The sequence below is a fragment of the Vigna umbellata genome, chromosome 3 (genome assembly GCF_029865625.1).
Source record: "Vigna umbellata cultivar VRB3 chromosome 3, Vumbellata_1.0, whole genome shotgun sequence".
NCBI classification, from domain to species: Eukaryota; Viridiplantae; Streptophyta; class Magnoliopsida; order Fabales; family Fabaceae; genus Vigna; species Vigna umbellata.
Genome location: NC_142167.1, coordinates 35,711,497 through 35,721,155, shown reverse-complemented (window position 1 = coordinate 35,721,155; position 9,659 = coordinate 35,711,497). Strand labels below are relative to the sequence as shown.

Genomic DNA, 9,659 nt, shown 5'->3' with positions numbered 1-9,659 from the left:
GTATATAAACTCATGTCCATCTCTTATTTTATCCGATGTGAAACTTTGTTTGTACCCAACAAATAGATGAATAAGTAGGAGTTAATCTACCTTAAGAGAATGATGATGCAACCCTAGTTCTTAGTTTGGAGTTACTTTTTTAGTAATATCTTTTAAGAGATATTTTATTTCATGTTATAATATTTAAATTTATAGAATTCTATATCTTGCTTATGTTATTGTTATAATTATTTTTGGATGATGGTAATAATCTTCTCTAGTTATGAATTATTTATTTTTGAATATTAATTAATAATATTTATTAAAAATGGGATATTACAAAAATAAATCATCAATATTTTTACGTAAAAGGATTCATATATTTTGTATAGAAAAGTGTATATCATTTATTAAATTATTTAATAAAAAACTTTAGACATTCTAATAACTTAATTCACTTGTTTTAGAAATTTTAAAAATATAATACCACACAAAATTTATTCCTCCACATTTTGTTTAAAACTGGAAAAAGAAATTAAAGAAATAACTATTGTGTCAAACATTTGAAAAATCATAAAGTTAGGAAGAAAGTTGTCACAACTTGATTTTACTGAATTATTACAACATTCTTAGAAACATCTGATTATGTGAAATTATTAATTAGCACAGAGATGATTTTCAATATTTTAATATAGAAAATAATTTCCATTAAAAAAATTGAATATTGAAAGAATATTTATTTATAATATAAAGTTCTCAATGCATAAATATTTTATTAATATAACTAACAAATTCATTATAAAATAGTTAACTAAATTTAAATTGAAATTATTATTAAAGTTGAGATGGCCGAGTTGGTCTAAGGCGCCAGATTAAGGTTCTGGTCCGAAAGGGCGTGGGTTCAAATCCCACTCTCAACAATTTAATTTTTCTTTCCATAAAGTAATTTAAAATATTCCTTTTATGTTGAGTTATATTATAATTTCTATTAAACTTATTATTAGAAAAATATTTTACGCACCTTTCAAAAAATACATAGAGAAATATTTAGTTTAAGAAAAAAAAAACAATTTTCTTTTATAATAATTTAGAACAAAAAGTATATTTAATTTTTAAAATGATACTAAAAATAGTATATATATATATATATATATAATAATATATATATATATATATTAAAGGATTATCTAAACAATTTATACAATGAATAACTTTTATAAATGTGGGTTAAATGTAGGATACCAAAGTTAGCCATTAATACGCTCTGTTTATTTGTGATTGAAATGTTTTTGCTCGGCCATGTCCAATTGATATTGGTTTAGACTTGTGGAAGTGTAAGCTTGGCAAAAAGATTATTGTTTTTAAATATTCACCTCAAACAGCCTCAACTTCAAAAGAAAAGAGATAAACATCATTTTATTTTACCAAATTTGTAACACCTTGCACCTTAACATCTAAATAAGAAATTTATCAAAAAAATATTTTAAAAAGTATAATTTATCCATGGTTATAGTTCAAAATTCAAAAAATTATTTGATTTAAGGATTAAGGTGATAGATGTAGTATGTTTTTAGAAGCTTATTTCACACTCTAGATACTTATTTTGAATATTTAATTGTTTCTAATAATAAGCACATTTCATCTTGTAGACTAATTTGCAACTAACAACCTTTTTGTTTGGTGGCAATCAAACCAATGACCAAGTTTGATTCCTCTCAAGAGTCTGAATCTCCCCTACTGCCAATGATCATGTTAACAAGCCTCTTAGAAAGAGGTAGGCTCAATGATGGTAGATAAAGATATGCAAAAAGCAGTGTGAAAGTCAAAACAATTAGAATAAGACAAGTATGACTGTAAAGAATAACGAGTGTAGTAGGAAGTATTAGCAAAAGAAATATGTGAACAATCATAGTCAAACAAATAAGCATGTGGTTTCCTAAGTTTACTTGAAAGTCTAGCAGGTTGATCAACATGTTGCACAAAATCATTAGAATCATCATTGAATTACATAACTGATCAACAACAATAGAATCATTATTAGTAGAAACATGGTTAGAAGTAATATGAGAAACTGTGAACTAGGTGTATCAAAGAATCAAATGATTGTTGAGATGCAGTCGTACCAGTGTTGTGATTATGAGAAACTGTGTTTAAATTATATGATATATATATATATATATATATATATATATATATATATATATATGTTTTATGTTGATATTTAATATTGGAAGTAATCAAAATTATATTAATAGTAATGTTTAAACAACTACAAATAGAAATAATTAAGTGATAAATAATGATATCAAAGCAATAACTAATGTCTTTAAAATTAATTTATGTGATCGTTCATATTGCATGAAAGGAAAATAGAATGATGTAGAAGGAAGGAAGAAAAGAAAGAAAAGCACAATATTGTTATGTTCTATTATATATGACTAATTTGATAACTAAATTCTCAATTAAAAAATAAATTACTAAAACAGATTATTATTATAAAATGATAAATTGTGTCTAAAATGATTAAAAATTGTAGTAACTATTAGTTATTGAATGAGTAATGATTTTCTTTTTTAATTTACTGAGTTGATTTGGTGACGAAATTTTTAGTTATTCAAATTGGTCATTATCTTAAAAGATATACAGGAATATGCAGTGTGCATATATATAGATTCAAAAAATATAATTAAGAATATACAGTTTTTCAAATAATCACTTTAGACATAAGTTATTTTGGACTTTTAACGTTTGATCTCTGTCCGACGTCTATATGGGTGACGTTAATGAGACGTCAGACCTATATAGGTCAAACGTCTATATAAACGTCTGATCCATACAGGTCAGACGTCTCTGAGGTTGCTCTTGACTTATGGTGATTTGAGTTTACAACTTTATATTTTAGTTGAAGAGAATGTATTGTACATTTTTTTTATTGGATGGTTTTAAAAACGTAGTGGAGGAATTGGAGGAGTACAAAACGCAAGAAATCACCGCCGAAAAACGCTGCCCAAGGACACGAGAATAATTGCACCAAAACCTAACGAAAACGCATTTTAATCGGTTCAAATTAAAGATAATGCATCAAGAGTGATGTAATCGGAGTAAAATTAATTTAAAACGATGCAAAAGTGAGAAAACGAAACTGAAAAGCATAACCCATAGAGAGAAAACGCGACGAAGATGATGAACAATGAGTGCGCGTAACGGCTGTCTCGCGTTCGCGGTGTTTTAATGCCGACATTTAGACATCGGTTCCCCTAATAACAGACGTCTAAAGTGCTTTAGAAGTCGGAATGGCGGGATCAGATGTCTAAATAGAGTGAAAAAATGACTTTTTAAATTTCTGGGTTGTGTATTTAGACGTCGGTTCCCCCAATAATAAACGTCTAAGATGCTTTAGAAGTCGGAGTGGCGGGATCAGACGTCTAAATGGGGTCAAAAAGTGACTTTTTAAATTCTTGGGTTGTGTATTTAGACGTCGGTTCCCCCGATAACAGACGTCTAAAGTGCTTTAGAAGTCGATTCCCCCCATAACAGACGTCTAAATAGAATAAAAAAATTTTAAACTTTTTCGTTTAGTTTTGACGTCTATTCGGGGGAGCCGACATAAATGAGTATTAAGACATCGGTTCATCCGATAATAGACGTCTAAATTGCTTTAGAAGTCGGAGTGGCGGAATCAAACGTCTAAATGTAGTCAAAAAGTGACTTTTTAAATTCTTAGGTTGTGTATTTAGACGTCGGTTCCCCCAATAACAGACATCTAAAGTGCTTTAGTGGTCGAAGTGGCGGGATCAGACATCTAAATGAAGTTAAAAAGTGACTTTTTAAATTTATAGGTTGTGTATTTAGACGTTGGTTCCCCCGATAATAGACATATAAAGTGTTTTAGAAGTCGGAGTGGCGGGATCAGACGTCTAAATATAGTCAAAAAGTGACATTTTAAATTCTTGGGTTGTGTATTTAGACGTTGGTTCCCCGATAACAGACGTCTAAAGTGCTTAAGAAGTCGGAGTGACGGGATCAAACGTCTAAATGGAGTCAAAAAGTGACTTTTTAAATTTCTAGGTTGTGTATTTAGGCGTCGGTTCCCCCAATAACAGACGTCTAAAGTGCTTTAGAAGTCAGTTCCCCCCATAACAGACGTCTAAATAGAATACATTTTTTTTAACTTTTTCATTTAGTTTTGGCGTCTATTCGGGGGAGCCGACGTAAATGAGTATTTAGACGTCGGGCCCCTCCATAGCCGACATCTATATAGTTATTTTATTTACGAAAAATGCCACCAGTCATTTTTTACGTTGGATATTCGAGGATCAGACGTCTAAAGGGTGACGTTAAAGGTATTTTTTGCACTAGTGAATAGTTTAAACCCAAAGCTGCAACTCTTATATCTCACATCACTAACATCTTTTTATGAGAAGTCTCCAAACGTGCATCCTCATCTATTCACCCCATTAAAATTATCATTGCAAAAAAAGAATACAAAATACAAAACAGACCAACAAGAAATACAAGAAACTAATATATAAATAGGTGCATTGAATAACAAATAAACATGTTATATTCATACTAAAGAATCCACATAGTTATAAAACACAAGTCACACAAGATAAAGAATCTTCTAGACTCAATAATATAAAAAAGCATTGATGTCAGACAACTTGGAAGTTATGCACATGTGGTGGATACCCTTTCACTTGATAAGGTTAATCCCTTACTCTCATAAGAACTACATTGTTCTTTAGACAAAGATCTCCTATTACTCTCACATCCTAATTCATCATTCTCTATTTGAGTACAAACGATTAGTAAAGTCTCAAGATAACCTCCATTTTATGTCTCTACTTTAATGCATACCCTAAGAAACACACATCAAAAGGATTTTCTCCCTGAAATTCCCTATATCATCCATCCTTTCATTTATCATAGTATTCACTCCAAATTACAAATCCACATCTAATAAACATTATATTTAAGCAAAATGAAGTTGTATGGTATCTTCTAACGACAAAGAATTTTCACCTAACGTCACAAATCCAGAGGCGCCACTGGAGGTTATTGCTCAACCTGGTCAACATGGCTCCCAAAGCGACTTTCTCACCCACCAACCCAAGACTTGTCTCACGAAACTGCCACTAGAGCTCCTAGGATTTAAATCCTGAAAAATGGTGCCCAACAAAAAAGTTCCGTCCAACGACAAACCAATCAGAGAACCCCTACATAAGTGGCACTCATCAATCCTGATCAACACTTAGTGGCACCAAGTTAGTGAACTCTCTAACTTTGGTTTCGCTCAGTAAGAAAAACCTTTGCCCAATGATAACTCAATCATTGATCAATCAAAGTAATGCTACTTTACTATAGCAACTTCAGTATTGTCAAATCAATAGTTAACAAATTAGTTACGAAATAGTCAACCATAAGTCGCCTCTCAACAAACATGAAATTGATTTCTAATAAATTAGTTCTTATAAAAACTATACAAAAAAGGTTAATCGAATAAAATAAAAATAATATAAGAAGAAAAGGATAAACAAAATAAGTAAAAGATTAATTAAAAAAATAGTAAATGAAAGAAAGAAATAAAATTAGAAAAATATAAAAAGAGATAAAAATAATAATAAACAAAATAGGTTGATTCCAATACTTTTCCAAGAGTAAGATTCATCATTGATTACTTAAGGATTATTGTTCAATTAATTATTTTCTTATATTTTCAAATTAACTAATGTAAATTCTCAGTTAATTTGTTCATGTTCTCACTATTAACCAAATTAATCATAACAAATTTAACCAAAGTACATTAATTTAACCAAAGTACATTCTTAGTTAAATATTATTATGTCTAATCATGTTTATTCTTTAACCTCTTATATCAAGTAAAAAGCTAATTAATCAAAGAACATTCTTGATTAATTCTTTTTAAAATTTTCACCTTTAATCAAAGTGCATTCTCAATTATTAGCAAAAATTTGTTCAATCACATGAAAGTTTCTAAATTTAATCAAAGTGGATTCTCAATTAAAATTAAAAACCCTTGGACTCAAATTATTGATATGATATGTAGATTTATCACTAGGCTAACTTTGCTATAATATAAAAATTATTACTTTTACTTGATTAAGAAGTAAAAGACATAAATAAAAATAAATCACATTAATAATCAAAAGAACAAACTAATTATTGAATTCTAACCTCATAATTCATTAAAAATTTTAGCAGAATTAACTCTAGAGACTTAACACTCCATTCAATGTAGAAGTAACATAAAAATAGAAAATGAGAGAGTAGAGAATGTGAAAGATGGTAGAGAGGAGGAAATTAGCACCCGAAAGGGTTCCTAAACTTCCTTAATGTGTTTTCCTAAGTCATTTTATAATTTTGACTGGATTTTGTTTTAGGCTCTTCAGATATTGTAATATTATTTTTGAAAGTTTAATCTCTTCTAAATAATTAAATATTTTCAAGATATATTTGATTATGGTAGATATCTAAAAATATTTAAGGACACATTTGTTGGATTAAAAAGACTTGGAAAATAATATATTTTAATATGTTTAAATCCGGATGGTGTTCGTATTTGTACGAGAATCTCAAGTAGATCCTCATATTTCTAACTGTTTCAATTGAGTTCATATATTTGCAAAATATCTCAATTGAATCCAAATATTTAAAAATTAAGCCAATTAAGCCCTGTCCGTTAAGTTTTTACAGATAGGGTTAAAATATGCTAAAGTGGATATGCTGAGGTAAATATTTTATTAAAAAAATTATGCTGCCAATTATGACATGAAATTTAATAAAATAAAAAATAAAAAAATTATGCGAGCAACGTTCAGAAAACCCTACAAGTTTCATTCATCCTCACCAACCGATCAAGTTCCCAAAGAGTCTCTGTGTCAACAGCCTCAATGTCTAGCTCGATATCATCCCATCGTGCTTCAAATGCCTGTTACTCCTCCTTATGATCTGCACCACTTGTTCCATTTTCTATTCTGGCAAACTTTGTAATCCTAAACCCAACTTGTTTTTCTCTTCAAGTCTCATCTCCCTGTTGTTGGGATTCTTAGCCTTTGGCTTAGGCTGCTTCACAGGCTTAACGGGAGGGTCTCGCATGGGAGAAGGTGTGCGCACGGGGGACTACAGCAAAGTCAAAGGGTGCATTTTTTGTTCCTACACATATTTACTATAATAGCGCGATTCCTAACATGTATAGTGAAAATCCTCAAGTTATGATCAATCCAACTAACATTGTTGCTTATTATGATGTTCAAGAAGGTAGGTTTGTTTTGGTACCATATGACAGTGAAGCAATTTCTATTTTTCTATTACTGTAAATATTCCTGTCCGACTCTGAGTAATTCCAACATTTCTTTAAATCAATGTGGTTTCCTTTAATTTTCCAGGAGTTGGTTCCAAGCCCATACCTGCTATCAAATTGTGAGGTTAATTCATGTTTTCAAATTGTCCCTAATGCCTTTCGAAGGGGCTCTTAATCGCCTCCGCAAGCTTTGCAAAATCAAATTGGGATTTTTCACTCTCTTAGGGTTCAAGCAAAAAAGAGGAAAATGGTTTGCATCGAGCTTCTTGCGTCTATGGTGCCTCTCAATGACGCTGCTTTTGGGTTCTGAATCATCCATTTTCATAATTAACTTTTTATAAGTAATTAAAAGAAAGAAACCTGAGCCGTAAATTATTTCTCCTAAATTTTTTTTCTTTCTAGAATATTTTAAGGAATCCAATTTACCATCTTTCAATCACACGGTACCCACAAAATAATCTCTTTCTTATTTTTCAACTACCTACTCCCTGCAACTTTTGAACAGAACCAGAAATAGAAGAGGGAAGAAGTTCATCCTTGCAACGCGAAATAGCGCAAAAAAAGAGGGAAAAGAAGAAGAACGCTCAAGACGCCGCCACGAGCCACCACAAATGCCGCTTGGTCGCGCTATCACGAAGCCATCGCGATCACTTTCCTTGCGCGAGATAGAAGATCAAAATGAAGGAGAAGAGAACGACCAAGGATTGCCATGTCATAATCTCTTAAATTAAAAAAAATCCACGTAATAAAATATTTTGACATCAGCTAATTAATTATGCAACACGTCAGCACCAACTAACGCTGTTTATGACAACTTAACGGTTAGAGCAAAATTGGTTCAATTTTACAAATATTATGACCACTAGTGCAATACACAGAAATGGCATCGGTTAGTTTCGTTTATACGCACCGGTTTTACAACCGGTGCATATAGAGGCGAGGTAAAAAGAATACGTTTAATGCCTCGGTTCTAAACCGGGTCAAAAAAGGATCTATTTTTGCCTCGGTTATCTTTTGAACCGAGTTAGTATCTTAAAAAATTTAATAAATTTTTTTTTTAGAAAACTGCTTCTGGGTCTTTTCCTCAATCCTTTAACACAGGAGCATGTCTCAATGAAGAATTCGAACTCAAGCATTTTCAGTTATAATTCCAAAACACAAACCAACTCCAAAAATCAGAATAAGATACATCACAGAGCAGATAAAACCACAAATCAGAGTAGGATACATCAATGAACAAATAAATCCAGCATAACAAATGGAAAAAAATGAAAGAAAATTGTTGCCATCCTCGGCCCCCATTTCCCAGCATCCTTCCTTCTCCCCCATTTCCAGTACAAAGAACTCTCCTTTTCAATCGGTAGAACCCAGCCTTCATCCTCATTGACGCTGCCATCCTCGGCCTTCGAAGCGGAGCCGAATGGTCCCACAACAGCTTCATCCACGGTGGTTAAGGGCTCGGAAGGGGGCTGGACCGGGTGCTAGGCTAGCGGCTCCACCACTGGCACGGGCCGTACCAGGCGGTCCACGAACAACACTAGATCTGAGATCGCGTCCGCTGGTGGAGTGAGATCGTGTCCGGTTGGTGGTGGGGTTGGGGTTGCGGGGTGGGAGGCGTGACGGGTTGGGGTTGCGGGGTGGGAGGCGTGACGGGTCGACCTAATTGAGACAATTGAAAATATGAAGACCAACTTGAGATTCTTGTACAAATACGAGGATCATCCAAAGATTTAAACCATTTTAATATTTAATAACATAATTAAATAAAATAATTATTTAAAAATATCAAATAAAATATCTAAAGATATAATTCTCTCAAATTATCTTTTATCATAAAAATTTAATAATTATCAAATCTCGTAGAAAATATTAAAAAAAAATGGTGTCTAATTGTTGTTCCTTATTCCTTCTGACTTAGCTAAAATTCTTTCACTTTCATGTTTTTTTGACTTTATGCAATGTTTAGCTTAGATTCTTGTTATTTAGATTATTTAAATTTAGCTATAGTTACAACATCTCAAAATATCAAAATAAAAATTATGTAACTAAAAAAGTTATTTTTAACATAAAGTTGAAGTTGTAGAAATTAGATGTAAAGCAGTAGTTTTCTTAAGATAAAATATAGATGATTTCTGAATATCATAATATAGTCTTTACTAGTAGTGAACTGAATTATAACGGAACCGGACATCCAACATCTCAACAAAAACTAAAACAAACATGGGTAAGATGTTCATAAAGATAAAACGTAAAAGCAGTTGATGAAGTAGTGGGTTGAAATTTCCTCACTCCATGTTTGTGTTTGTTATTTTAATAAGATATATCTAGAAGCTGCTGACACACCCCATCAAATCCC

General features: G+C 31.5%; 1 non-coding gene across 1 annotated transcript; it reads left to right on the top strand.

The window, feature by feature from the left end:
- Positions 1-818: 818 nt before the first annotated feature.
- TRNAL-AAG (transfer RNA leucine (anticodon AAG)) lies at positions 819-899 on the top strand. Its single transcript has one exon. It is a non-coding gene; the product is annotated as a tRNA-Leu (tRNA).
- The last annotated feature ends 8,760 nt before the right edge of the window (positions 900-9,659 follow it).